Here is a 15,055-nt window from a genome sequence, read left to right on the forward strand (position 1 = left end):
GTTTTGTACTGTGGTATAAATGGGAAATCCCTGCAAAAGCACGAAGAAACCCCTTTCCTGTCCCTGAAAGTGTTGGTTGCCCTTTCCTGTGAAGATTCTGCTTTCACCTAATTTTCCTGAGCTTTCTGATAAAGTCTTGTTGCTGACACCAAAGTTTGTGAATTGCATGTTGTTGATTCTGTGTCAGTCTGTTATTCTCTAGGGTTTCTTTGGTCTGCTGGTATTTGTGAACCATGCAGGGATCCAGTGTTTAACAAGAATGCCTTTTGAAAAAGGGCAAGGGAAAAAATGTAAAAAAGACAAGATTATTTCAGATCCTCTATGTATGTGGTGAGAGCTTTGCTTGGTGATGCTGTACAGTAGGTCCTAGGGGTAAGTATGTTGTATAATCTGAAGAAGATACAGCAACCAGAGCTCCACTGTGGAGCACCAACTTTTTGTTTAGGGAGTAGTGTGATTTATAATAATGAGTAACATTTTTTGTTACTAGTACTCTTTTAGTCTCTACCCAACACTGGATACTATCAACCATTGAGTAGTTTGACCAAAATGCTCTGGGTAAGAGATCTTTGCTTGATAATGAGCAAGAAAGCTCACTCAAAAAAGCTTGTTACTGGATTGTCTAGAACCAGTGCCGGTTACAAGAATTTGGAAATGCACTGTTAAGGCTGGACTGTGGAGTGTCAGGATAGAAATGTCAAGAATCCTTCATTACAAGCACTTATTTCTAGGATTTCATTCTGTAGCAGTAGTTGAAAGATATGTTCTTAAAAGAAAAAGGCAGGGGAGAGTGGGCAAAAAAAGCTAGGTAGTGCTAAAAGATACCATTTTCCAGACACTCCCCTATTGCACACATGGCACTTTTATGAATATTTCTTATCCAAGAACTGTTCACAGCAAACCAGGTGGGGAGATGCCAGGGCAGCCTGGCTGATTCAAATCTGTTTAAAACTGGCACTGAGACAAGAACCTTTAGTAAAAGGAATTTAAAACGAAGAGAGCTCTGCTGGATGGTTGGGCATGTGAACAGGCTCCCCAGGGAAGTGAGGAGCCTGCCAAAGTGTTTGAACAATACTCTTGGGCACACAGTGTGACTCTTGGGGTGTCCCATGCACAGCCAGGAGTTGGATGTCAATGATCCTTGTGAGTCACTTCCAACTCAGGACATTCTGTGATTCTGTATTGCTTGGCTTCTTTGCTTGAATTTCAGATTACATCTGGCTCATCATGTCTTCCACTCCCCTTTCTATCTTTCTGCTCTCTGGCACATGAGACTTAACTGAAAAGTTAGTCAAAGAAAGTCTGGCAGTGCTGCACATGCGATTGGCAGCTGTCTGTCAGGGATACTTTGCCTGGGCAAGATACATTCTTTAAAGCAAAAGGGCTGTGACTTTCTTTGTCCAAAGCTTTTGTATGCATAAAAGATTTCTTTATTTGCTTGCTGCTGGAAAAAAAAATAGAATCTTTTCTGTGAAGAATGTAGCCATGTTGGGTCATGAATGTCTTCAGTGCTGAAAATTTGAGTTTTCTCGAAATTTCAGCTGAGAAAATTTTCATGTTTGGTAGACTATCTAAAAAGGAGGAGGAAATCTCAAGTGTGGACCATCTGTTTCTTTTTTGATACTAGGATAAAGATGCTGGTGGGTAAAGAGGTGTCAGCTTATCTTCATTTAGCTTTTTGAAAAGTTAAGATGCAGAGACTTGAAACTGAGAAAGTTTAGAAATTTTATTTCTTGGTAATGGTACTTAGTTCAGAAAACCTTTTCACAGCCAAATTCTGAATTTCAAATGAGAATTTTTCATTACTTACTAAAGACAATGTACTCCTTAATGGAGTGACTTATACTTCCCATTGCAGTTTCCTAAAATGTCTCAAGCTGTGGTGTTAGAAAAAGCTTGAAATAACTTGCTAAAAAGAATGTTCTGTTCAATAAATTTCTGATCTCAGCTTCTCTAGACACTTGGGTGTGATTCTTTGACAGTCTCATGATGCTAAAGATTCTGGCTTCTCTGTAAATATCTTTTGTTGGCTCATAATTTGAACAACAGTTAAAGGTAGTCAGTGTGACACAGAGAACACAATCTCACCTTTGTGAAGAAATCCAGCAATCAATCCAACAGCATATGTGAGAGATTTAAGCGCAGGCTCAAAAACTCAGCCTCAAAAGTGATTCTTCATAGACTTTGCTGTTCTTAAGATTCAGTGCTTTGATGAGCACATCCCTTTCTAATAAGGAACTGTGTATAGTATCTCCAGGATTTTCTCCAGGAGAGTTGAGATTTAGGTTTCTACTAACAGTGATCCCCCATGCCTTCTGTTTTCAAAATTCCTAACCAGAAAAGCAAGGAAGTTTAGACTTATCTCTTAGGAACAGTTCCGACAAAGGTTGCCAATTAAGATTTTTTGGAACAGCTGTCTTTCATAGAGTTTGGTTTTGCATATTGACAATTTGCTTATCTTTCTTCAAAGCTGAAAAACCCCAAGGAGGAGCTGTGTTTTAATGTGGAATTAGTTTTGTTAAAAAATCAACAGGAATAATAACTTCTCTCTTATCAAAAAGTTCACAGATATTTTTATTTTTTGATTTTAACTTTTATAAGTAAACACATATAACACATTTAAAAGTATTAAGTAAAATAATAGATACGGGTAAAATAATTTTGAAAACCTAGTTTTAATAGTTGGATTATTCTGGTATATTTAAAGAAATTTGGATCCAATCCATCTTTAGTCATTTAAATATTTTATTTTTCTGTTCTGGACATTGTTTGCATAACTGATTTTGCTTTTTTCAAAGGTCAGAGTCATGTTTTCATTTGTTTCTGAAATCCCACTTTCCTACTGCTGATAATAACGTGAACGATTTAAATATGAAAGTATCCTCACTATAAAGAGAACAAAATGCAAAACAACAAAATAAAAAGCAACAGTTTCTAAGTTGTTTTGAGGTGTAGAAGACAGACTATGGTTCATGTAGTGCAGACGTTTTCTCTATTGATATTTTCTAAATAGAAAAAAAATGTTAACATTCTATGTTCTCTGAAGCATTGCAAATCCTGAATATGAGTGTAGACATTACTGAGAAGCATTTCTGTGAAAGGGAAAAGAACTGTGGTGCTGGGTATTTTGCTGTTTGCATGTTTCACTCTGAAATTACCTAAACTCCTGGTATCATGTAACCCTATGAATTGTGAATTGTTATGTTTGTTGCTACACAGAGCATAGTTGTTTGTGTATTGTTTTCAAAACCTCACTCTGGTGTTTATGGTGTATATTGTTTGGTAGCAAAACCAGGTACCAACTACTCCTGTTATTTACTTTCAGGCTTTTTCTAACACTGTTACCTTTATGTGAGGGCTTGCTCACTGTCTTATACTCCAACTGGTCTCTAGAGCCTTAAACACAGTACACAACATGAAGGTTAACCTCTTGGCAAATGTTTCTGTTTTTACCTCAAGCCTTCTGGAGGCCATGTTTGGACTCTTATCTGCCTGTACTGCAGATGAATTTTCTCTGAAATGTACCAGTTGTGGCCTTTGAATTTGCTCTAGTTAGAACATTTCCTGAAACATCATGAAAGGCATCAAGTGTAAAGAAGCAGCATATTATGGAGATTTCTTGATGGACACTGTTGTTGTTTTCCTTGCTTGATGTTTCTTATCTATGACAGGAGGAAAGTCGTGAAAGGACATTGTTCAGGAGTGGTGGGGGTATTTTTGTCTGCCCTTTTAAGGGATTAGCATCTGCATCTTTGATGTGTTCATGCTCAGAATTACATGCAGTCACTTGGTGGACTTCTTGGGGTAGAGATTCCATGGTTCCCATCTGTGTTCCTGAGTCTGGGAGCTTCTGACTAATTATACAATCTTCTCTGTACTTGTAGGAAACAATTTGATTTTGGCTCTAGGAAAAGGGATTGGGTTGGACTGGAGTATAGGATTGTGTAACTTTTTTCATGTTTAACCACAAATTCCACAAATGAAAGCTATTGCACTTCCTCTGAAGATACCTACTCTTGGCTTTTGGTTTTCAGGGTCAGTAGGAATATTCAATCCCCATATACAGTCCAAAAAGACCTGTCAATTGAAATGCTTACCTAAAATCTGTCATTAATGAATCCAGCAAAATTGCATCTTTAAGGAAGCAGCACCATTCCTAGATGCCTATTCTCAAGCCCCAAGGGGAAAAGATAGATACAGTATGCAGCTGGGATGACCAGCAGAGCTGGCACAACTGCACCACAGACTTTCCTGTCCATGCTGGAGGAGAAAACATCACAAATACAGGTGCCTGGTCAAATGGAGATAATTTAAAAGCTTTTTTCCTGGGTGTTGCAAACAAAACCAGTGCTTACAGGCTCTACCTCCTATCCTACGGTTGTAGGTAGTGACAGAAATCTCATAAAAAATACTTCAGGCAGTGGGTGTTCAAGTAGGTTTTGTGTTGAACATCTTCTGCAGACAGGATCTGACAGAGAGGGATCTTTCAATGAATACTCGACAAGTTTGGGAACTGTGTTTTAAAATGTGCTGTCTCATCTCTTGGTACTATACAATGTAATTATCTTAACATGCTTTTACTCATCTTCCTCTAATGACAGACGTGCTCTGTCATCAGATGTATCAGTTTCCTGGAGAAAGATTTTGTTTACCCAGTTTACCAGGATAAGCCTGAGCCTTTTCTGTAGTTTCAGAGGCTTAGTTACAAATTTCCTGTTCTCAGTGCTAATTGTTTTCTGTCAGCTGGCCTTCTTGGTCAGCACGTGTGTTGCTGCCTTCTAGGGAAAAGGAGACAACTGAGGGATTTGGGGCTCTCCCATGATTTTCAACAGCACCATTTGTTTTGGAAGTGGTTGTAGAATTGCCAAACACACTGAAGTGGTTATGGTGGTTATGTGTACCAGCTCCTAAAGAAGCTGAAGGGGGAGAGGGGTTTCTTGCCTGATGGGTTTTGAAAGGGAGCTGAGACTTTGATGTTCTGTTTTAGCAGCTGCTAGATGCAGTGCCTCAGCCCTATGCAGCACCTATGAAGCCACAAGTGCTTCATGCATTGTATTCTTCTTTACACTGCCAGAATGGAGAAAATAAATGAAATGAAATGAAATGAAATGAAATGAAATGAAATGAAATGAAATGAACCAAGAGTATGGGCATTAGCAGTAGTGTTGCTCTGTTACATTTTACACTTTATGTTATAGTGCCTTGTGTCTCATGCCAGTGAAGTAACCTTGCACTTAATTGGGCCTATTAGAGTAAGAAATTTATTTCACTTCAGCTTTCTTTGCCTTTCTGGTTGCTTCTTCCTCATTTCTTCTGTTTCATATCTGCTTCCAAAATAATTGTAGTAATTTTATTCTTTTGTTCTGTAACGACCACATAAAATAGGCAGAGATTTACATGTATGTTGCACCAGAATTCCTTGCTTAGTCTAGAGGGACTGGATCATCTTTCCAGTAAGGACTGAGAGAGACAGAGAAATGGGGTGGCTAAACCAAGGCTTCATATAAAGCCTCTGTTAAAGCAGGAACAGACAACACCTGCTATATCTGCTGAAGGTAGTTTGCTGGGAATTTCCACTTCACTCACTTAACTCTTCACTGCCAGAAATAAGATGCTGTAACTCAATTTATTCTATTAATATTCAACTTTGTGGTAATGTGAACTCATCTCTGATTCTGCTTGTTGAAATACTGGTTTACTGGAAATGCTGGAGGCTGAGCTCTGTTTTCAGGTGAAGAGGCAGATAGGTCCCAATAGTAGGAGTGGATGGGGGCTGTATTCTGTCTAGTTTAAAATAAAGAGGCCAAAATTGTGGTAATCTGGAGTGGTCCTTTTTGGCAAGACAATACACTTCTGTGGTATTTATCTCTGGAGGACAAAGTCCAAAAATATGGGGAGATTCTTGCTCTGCAATACTAGCTTTTCCAGGTAAGGCTGCATAAATGAATACAAGCTTTTCTAGTATTTTCTTGCAGTTCTTTATAATACAATTCTGGTATGTCATCACCAAGGCAATAAAGGGGGATAGATGCATAGAAATTTTTGGGAAGAAAATGTCACTATTGGGTTTTTTTGTCTTTGTTCTAGTGCTGGCTATAGAATTTCTGATTTTTTTCTCTTCCCATATTAAAAATCAATAACGCCTAAATCAAAATTTAACCTGCCATTCTGTTCTGAAGTTTTTTCTTAGGCTGCATTTTAGCTATCAACAAAAAAAACCCCATATTTGGTCTTTTCTGAAAAGCAGTTTCCTCCAAATAGGGCGGAGGAATCTCTTGAGGATTCTTAGAAGGAGCACTACAGACCTGGAAAACTCCTGTCACTTTTAGCCTGTGAAAATTATTGCTAGGAATTTAGGCTGCCTTGGTTGAAATATTAAGCACTTTTTTACAGTACCTTCCATTACCGCTAAGGAAGTTAGATGGAGTGAGGGAAAAATAGCACTTTCTTTTTACAATGTAAATTCAGTGCTTTGTGGCCATCAATGAGGCTTGCAGTAATTTAAAAAAACAAAACAAAACAAAACCCCACGCTGTAACAACTAGCTCCACACCCCTGGTGTTGCTTTGGTGTTAGTGTGCCATGCTGCTCTTGGGATGGCTGAAAGTCTGTATCATGATAGTATCCATCTGTGGTATAAGTATATACCTGTATAAGTAGCCTTTTTTCTTATCTTTTTAAATTTCCTGCAATGTGTGGGATAGGATGGTGTTGCCTGTGCAGCATATACAGTTACTGGGCCAGCTTCTTCAATGGGTAACAAGCCATGCTGGATGCTCTCTGTGTATCTGAACATATTCCACCAACACCCCCGATTATATCTTATGTACCTACTTTGTTACAGACTTTAGGAAGTATGTGCTGTAACAGATGTGGTCACTTTTTCCATTGTTCCTGTTCAGGGAGCCACAGCAGGTGAGTTGATCTTTGTACAGGAGGTGGAGGTAAAAGAATTCTTTCTCCCTTAGCTCCAGCACAAACAAACTGCAAAAGGAACCTGAGAAGGAAAGACATTCAGTTTAACAGGTGGGATCACTCTCAGATACAGTCTATTTCATGTTTTACTTTGTTACCTTACAGAAATCCACTTGAGGGACAAGGAAAGCAGAAACTATGTATACATATGCAATTGAGTTCCTAACATAGGGCGGATAAGAATACTACAGGTACCTCTCTGGCCAGCATGGGAGTATTGTCAGGCTTAGGGGACTGTACCAGTCTATCTTTTTATTGGGAGACTAATGCAGTTTCATTGCATTGGATGTAGGTTGATAAATTCAGTTGTTTAAGGGTAGAGGTCTCTTTAGGACCTTTACTTTTCCTTTCAGTGCTTGGGGAATTATTCAGAAAAAAGAGACTATTAACTACAAGCCTCCAGCCTCACAGCAAGGACCCAGAAAAGTGATCTTTTTCAGTTCAGTTCTTGTTTGGTATTTTTTGTTATCTTTTACTTTATTATAGCAGCTAGATATTTATACAGCTTCAGTTGTGTTACTGAATGGTAGCACAGCAGATGCATCATACTGGTACCATGCTGTTCCTCTCCCTCTTTTACCTTTAAATTTTTACATTTATCTTGATGTAACTGACCGGCTGGCTTTCAGGTGATACTTTCCACAATCCCTGATGAGGTGAATTCGTAGATGTTTGCTCAGAAAGTGCAGAACAGATTCTATCCTTCCCTTTAGGTATATAGATTATAAATGTACAGGTATTGCTTCTTTTGTGAAGTTCTCTTATCTGGCTATAAGTCTTGAAATGTATAGTTATGATGTCAGGCAACTGTATACTTCAGCTGCTTTGTCCCCATAGACAGACCATCTAAGCTGCCACATTTATCAAGTCTTCTCTAAGAGACACTCATAAGAGAGTTCATCTACCACATAACAAGATTATAGTTGTACTGGTTGTCAAGCCAAGTTAGTTGCTTTAATTAATTTCAGTGCAAATTTTGTGGAACCTAGAGGTTTCAGTGTAATAGATATTTAATATTTAGACAACAAAATAGCCAAAGTAAAGTGCATGAGATGTCTCTACTACTTGGTCATATGGCACAAAAAATTTTGTTTGGGCCTCAAGTGGTATGAAATCTGGACAGCACAGCCTTAAGGAATCCTGAAGGCCCTCTAGTGCCTCTAGGCCCTCTAGACCATCCTGTGCTGTATCTTTTGGGATACTGCTGGTGGCAGGGGCATTGAGCTCTGGGCAGGGGCAGGGCTTTGAATACTTTCCCCCATCTCATGAATTCTAACCCTGCAAAACTCAGCATCCTGGATTTTGCTTGTTTGTTTATTCTTGTCAAGTGCTCTAGATTTCACCAGTTTAGCCCAATTGTAACTTTTCACTTGCCTCTTGGGGTTTAAAGAGGAGCCTGAGCTGCTTTTCTCATTCCCCATTTTCTTACTTATTGGGATCTTGCAGCTGCTGCTTGAGCACATAGAGCAAAGAGCACCACACTCCGGGAAAGCTTACACAGGAGGAAGCTTAATGGAAAATATGAAAAGGAAAAAAATGTGTTTGATGGACTTTTAATACAAAAAGAGGGTAAGAAAAGAAAAGGAGGAGGGGGAGATTTATTCACTGTAATAGGAACCAAATGTTGGCTGAGACAGCAGCTAAAGCCTCACTCTTTCCCTGTAAACCCTATGAGTGGCTTTTCAAAGGCAGTATAGGGTGCAGGAATAATGTAGTGGTCCTGACTTAACCCCTACCTCTCTAGAGAGAGGTAAGGAGTAAGGATTTTCAGGAGAGATTGATGACTTTAATTACAAGCTCAGTCAAAAGCATATTCTAGACAGATAACATTGCCCATTTACTGTTTTAATCCTTGTGTGCTACTGCTGCTATCCACCCATAAAATGCAAAATCTGCTTGCATAAAGGACTAAAAAAGGCTTTATGTGTAGAGATAAATAAAGTCTGTAAGTCCTTTTCAGTTTGGTTTTCAATATACTTGTCTACAGTGAAAGAAAAAAGTAGAAGAATGTCATTACAACTCATGTTCATCAAGTTGATCCACTTGATTCATGCTAGCCTTTTACAGTGGAACCTCCTTCTCCTCATCCTTCCTATCTATAAATGGTGCAATAGTGCATCTAATTTTCTGGTACTTAGGATTCTGTGAAGTGTGTATAGTCACACCAGAAACTCTGCCTGGACTAGGATAAGTGATCAAATTTAAGATGGCACTTAATACATGTTCTTAGTCTGAATGACTTACCTTAATAAAAGCAGATCCAGACAATACAGTAAAGTAAATTAATTGGGTCCACCTTGCTCTATCTGAACTTCCTTAATTAATTAATACTTTAAAATTGGGGGTAGGGTGTGTGAGACCACACAACACAGTTCAGGCAGCTGCATGTCAGAGTTAAACAGGTAACCCTTCCCAAAACTTCCTTTTGATGCCAAAATGATACCAGGTTTCTGTTCTAGTCTTACTGTATATATGTCTCGCTGTCAAAATATTTTTGCAGGTTCTAACTGTGTTTGTGGAAACATGTGCAAGAAACATAAAGCCAGAAGAGCCTTGCACTCAGCACTCTTTAAAGCTCTGTGTTTGCTCTAATTGAGGGTAGAAAGACTGTGTGATTTTGTTAGTGTAGATCACTTGGAGGAGATATGCTCATTACCTTCATTACCTTTCCAGTGACCTGATGAGCCACAAAGGATGAAGACAGTGAACTTTCCAGTCAATTGGCTGTTGGTTATCTTCTTGATTCAGCCTTTCTGCTAGTGAATTTCAGAGCTGCCATGTGTAAAGAGAAGGAAAATAAAAAGAGTTGATTACTTGCCAAGTATTCCCCAGATCAGAGAGACTGACAGTATTTTGTAACAGGCATGAAGCCAAGGATGCTACTTAGGGGCCCAACAAAAATTGTCTCCAATGAAGGATAAATACTTGATTTCATTTGCTGAGACTGGCACCTTTAGTGCTTCTGATTGATAATGCCAGTTAAGTCCAGGAGTAGCTGAGATAGGTTAGGCCTTTCCTGAAGAGGTCTTCCAGTGCTGCATAACCTCATTCTGCCCTTCCCCTCCTAGACTATCAGAAGGCTGTTTTGATGCACCTAATTTCTAACTTAGCGGGTCAGACACATAACACTCATGACCTTGCCTGAATATGGAGACCTAGCATGCAAGAGGCACTTAATTCCTCATCTGCATTGCCTTTGTTACAAGAAAATACTTACGTTCCAAAACCCAGGTTTGTCAATGGCAAGTAAACAGCAAGAATAATTTTCAGAAGGTAGGGAGCAGGAAATAAATTATCCAGCAAGATAGCAGAATAGAAGAAAGCAGGAAATCTCTGCACATAGCAGAAAAGAAGAGAACCTGTGGACTTTGATAGTAGATGTTGAAAAAAGTGAAGGAGCAAGAAGGCAGTGGGCTTTCCTTGTATGGCTATTGTGCATGCACATCTGGAATAATAAAGTGGAAAAAGTTCACAGAAAAGCAATGTGCAATCAAGGCCAGAAGGGACTGAGTTGAGGAAAAAGAAGGGAGCTGAGTGTGCCAAGGCTGGCTGAGCTCAAAGGAGGCATAGTTCTAGTAGTGAAGGTTTCGTCCTGAAATAAGAGGAATGTCATATAATGAAACAGTGAACATTTAATTAGGAATGTTGGGTGAAATCCTTGATGGTGAATGCGTACTTGCTTGTGGAGTTGTGCAGCTGAGTGGGACACACGGACTCCTCCAGCCACTGAAATGTGTTGATCCTGCACCACAAAGAAATAAGCTGGACACTTTTGCTCACGTATTTGTTTCTGAGTAAAATTCTTAGAACAGTATCAGTTCTCTCAGCTGAAAGGGGGAATTGCGAGAAGAGCAGAGGGGGACTCTTGAGATTTGCTAGATATTATGCATATTAAAATGTTCTGGAATGCTTGAATTGTGCCTCTGGTAGCTCTTACAGTTAACCTGTGAATGGATTTGTAAACTGTAGTTAAATACACAAAACTTCTCATGTTTTTTGCCTAAACCAACTCAGTCCTAAGGTTTTGTACATGGATATTATACATCTTCTGTTTTCTCTTCATCTTCTGTGACACAAATTATACTGATAGTAAGAGCCCCTTCTGCAGGTAAAAGTAGCTTGAGCTGCTGGGAAAAGGGGGAGCTGAAGAACTAAGGCTGAAACTAGTTCATGATGCCTCATCAATAATAGAGGAAGGTTTTGACTGATTGTCTGTGACAGAAACTCTCCTGCATCTCTACACCACATCTACTATGGGAGACTTCTCACTTTGAACTGGATGTGAATCCAAAATGCAGGTGTATTGTGCCAATGCAGCCTTAACAAGCCGCTCATTAACTTTAAAAGCTTTTCTTTAGCTTCTCTTGAAGAGTACAAAGTAGATTGCAGGTCAGGTAATGGCATCCTCACTTCATGCAGGCCTTCCCTGCTCCTTCCCTGTCTCCAAGTACCTGTACCGTGGTGAGTTCTGGACAGCTCCCAGTGCCTCAGATCTCCAAAATCCCAGCCTTAGCTCTTTTAGAATATTCAAAATGCTTTGTTTGCCCCTGGTGTTTTGTGAAACTATTTTTCTTTACTTTTGTAACACAGCTCATGCTATGTTACAAAGCAGGAGATTTTTAGAGGCTTGCGTGTTCCAGCAATCAGAGCTGCAGTCCTTGCTAAAATGTAGACTCTTGCTGACTAAACTGCACCAAAGTCACTCTTTCATGGACACTCCTGATAACAGCAGAGGCCAGGAGTGAACTATTCTCAAAGACTTCTTGCTCTGTTTTTCAGTTTTTAATTTATTGCTTTTGAAGCTGAGGAGAAGGAAAGAGGAAGAAAGACAAAGAAAAGCCTCAAGGCAAGTGAGAGGCCCAAAACTCCTGCATCCCAGCCAGGACCCCAGCGTCCTGGGCTTCATCCCACTCTGTTTATCATTGCTCTGTAGCCAGCCCCAATCTAGGACCTATTGTTAGGGATGGAAGAAGCACATAATGTGCCAAAGAAAATGTTCTGTGTTTTTCTGAGTGCCTGAACATAAGTCAGCAGGATGCTAGGAGCTGCCACACTAGACAAAATCATTAGTTACTATGCCAACTACTTTCTAGCAGCTGGTGCTCACCAAGGATTTGTACTGAAAACTTCCTAGACTTGTCATACCATCTGAATGCCCTGTGGGAAAGAAACTGCTGCCCAAGATTGTCTTGCATTCTATGGCAAGGTGGGAGCACAGATTTATAAATGTGCTGGATTCCCTTATTGCCAGCAATGGCTCTTGTTTCTGCCTTAGCTCCAGCCTTTACAGGAAAGGAAGCAAAATACTTTCATTGTTCCCTTGTTTCCTTGTTTAGTAGGAAAATAATTATTTTGTTAGTTTGCTAGACCTCCAGACATATTGATTTCTGCTGTGATCCTATCAGTTCTCACAAACTAAGCAGGGTTAAACAGAGGAATATTCTTCATGAATGCTAAGCTTCATTTATACAGTAATTTGAGCCTAGTTTGCACTGCCTTTCAATGGGATGTAGACACTTTTCAAGTGTTTCAGAAGTGCCTGCTTAGTGAGTGATATATGGAGAAAACCAGTGTACTTCATGAATTGGTATTGTTGCCTGCCACATAGGAGTTGGTATCAAGCGAGTGCCCAGCTGTGCCATTGGAAGAAGACTTCAATTGAAATATAAATGTAAGCCTGATGTGTCATTCTTTTAGTAAAAATTTGCTGTTTGTCCTGTAGTTCTTTGTAACTATGAGATCCTCAGTGACTGGTATTCTGGGGTCTGGTCTTGTCTACAACTTCAGTCCTTGGAATTATCTTCAAATTCTTTTGAAATGGAAACAGAAGCCAGCTGTCTCCTTTCTTGTAAGAGCTGATAATCACATCCCTTCTGTATGGAGGCTGGATTTCATAGAGACTTTTTTTTCCTGTAATCAATGAAAAAATGCATTAACATTTTATTAGTAATTAGTATTTTAGTACACTGACATTTAATTTCTAATACAGGTGTAAGTATTTGATTGCATAAAGGTTGTTTACATCAGAAAAAGAACTAACGAATTGGAAAAGGGAGCTAGAATAGAAAGGTAGTTTGGAACCAGAAAACCTGGAGATGAAGGCATGGCGTTCTAGCCCTTTTGGACTGGATCCCAATCATAATCACATGGTGATTTGTTGAAAATGATCTCACAATCAAACTTGTATCTTTTGTGGTACAAAAAACTGCAGCAGAGAGATTTTATGCTGTCAGTGATTTGGAAGAGAGAATTCTGGCCCAGCCTTTATGAAAACTACAGTTGAAAGAAAGGAACACAGTGGATTTCTTGCCAAAAACACTGAGTAGCCTAAAGAGCTGCTGGAAGGACAGAATCTTGCTTACAAAGGATGGGCCATAATGCCAAAGGCTGAGATTTCTTGTGCATAGCGAAGGCCTGAATCCTGGCCAGGTCTCTAAACTAAGCAACTCATAAATAATTCTGAGCAAGCTGTGAGAAGATTGCTCACAACCAGCCTGGCTGACAGAATGAAACCAAATCTTTTCTGGTGGCACAGGCGGGAATTTCTATTTCCCATTTGCATGTGTGTGCATCTGTGCCTAAATCTGTTGTCTGTACATTGAAGAAATGAATATTCAGTCATTAGTGTTCAAGCAATAACCTGAATTGAAAACAAGCTGGTCTGTGAGTACTGACTCTACAGTCCTCATTTCCATTAGGGGTGTGGAGGTTTTTTTCTGGTTATTTTTGGCTTTGCTTAAAACAGTGTAAGTTTTGAGAAAGCTTTTAATTCAGTTTGGGGTATTTATACAGTCTCCCTATCAAGTGAACTCTTCAATATCCATTAAGGTGTGAGGTTCTCTACAGCTGTTTTGCAGCCTTCATTATGGTGCTGAACCTGTTGTAATTTCCTTAGGCAGAACTAATTTCTGCTTCAGGGTGCAAAAGTGTTGTCATGTTTTGACAAATCATCCAACAGGCAGAGACTGAGAATAGGAGATGCTCTGTGACGCGTTCCTGTGAGCATGGCAAGTAGGCTGAGAGCTGGAGTGTGTCTCTAGGAGCAGTGTACTGAGTCTCAGATCCTGAGCCTGTTCTGTTCCAGGGCAAACATTGCCTTACATGTAATATCAGCACTTAATAACATTTTATGTGGGGACTTTACAAAATTGCAGATGAAATATCTCTTTATGAAATTGACCCCAAGACTGGCAAATGCACTGGCTTTCTGTTGTCAAGTATTGTTTATTTATACTATAGAACGTTGAAGTTATGTTTTGAAATATAATGCATAAATGCAGAATAATGCATTTACTTGGATTTCTGTCTGTAAGTAAGGAAAATCCTTAGAAGCCAACACAAGCATATTCAATCCAGAAGGATTCTGCAGGCCATGAGGATAAAATGTGCTTATGCAAGCAACAGTGTTTTCAATATAGTGTCTAGAAAAAAAAATAAGTGTTGTTTTGTTGTGTCATGTGGAGACAAGGTTGGAACTGCAGTGTGTTGTATACAAGATTGCACTGCAAATAATCTTAGCCAAAGTTATATGGTTTTGTTTGGTGGTTTTAAATTTATTTTTTCCTAAAGATTTAATAATGTAGTTTCAACACTGCTTTCCTGCGTAATTTAAGCCAAGTTTACCTGGGCAATATTATGTCCAGTATATTGGTTGAAAGTGAAAAAGGGAATTAAAGCAAGTTAGAAACCTAATGAAAGAATTTGAGAGTTCATTGAGTTGTACAAAAGTTGGAGAAAGGCAGCAATCTCAATGCATTTTGAAAAAGTCAGACTTAAGTATTTGTGATTCCATAACAGTTAATCCTTTGCTAGATATCTGAAAACAAAAGAAGTAAGAATCAGGGAAATGTGACTAAAATGTTGCCATTTCAATAGATACAACCTAGGTAGGTTATATTAGCCAGTGTCAGGATTCAGTGGGTCATACAACATCTGTCGTGTGAGCACAGAATGTGTGAATTGCTGGGCCATGTAGCCTCTTCAGGTCACCTCGTGGTCCTGTCAGTCTGCCACCTGCTCTCTGCAAAGCCCCTCAGCCTGGTGGAGAAGTGTGTTGGTGCTGCCTTCTCGCCAGGGCTTA

The 15,055-nt window shown here is 39.4% G+C and overlaps 1 protein-coding gene across 5 annotated transcripts in view; it reads left to right on the forward strand.

Moving 5' to 3' along the window:
* TTLL5 (tubulin tyrosine ligase like 5) overlaps nt 1-15,055 on the forward strand; it is a 121,739-nt gene that overhangs the window by 81,843 nt on the left and 24,841 nt on the right. The gene's annotated exons all lie outside the window — the stretch shown is intronic.

This window comes from Prinia subflava, chromosome 5 (genome assembly GCF_021018805.1).
Source record: "Prinia subflava isolate CZ2003 ecotype Zambia chromosome 5, Cam_Psub_1.2, whole genome shotgun sequence".
NCBI classification, from domain to species: domain Eukaryota; kingdom Metazoa; phylum Chordata; class Aves; order Passeriformes; family Cisticolidae; genus Prinia; species Prinia subflava.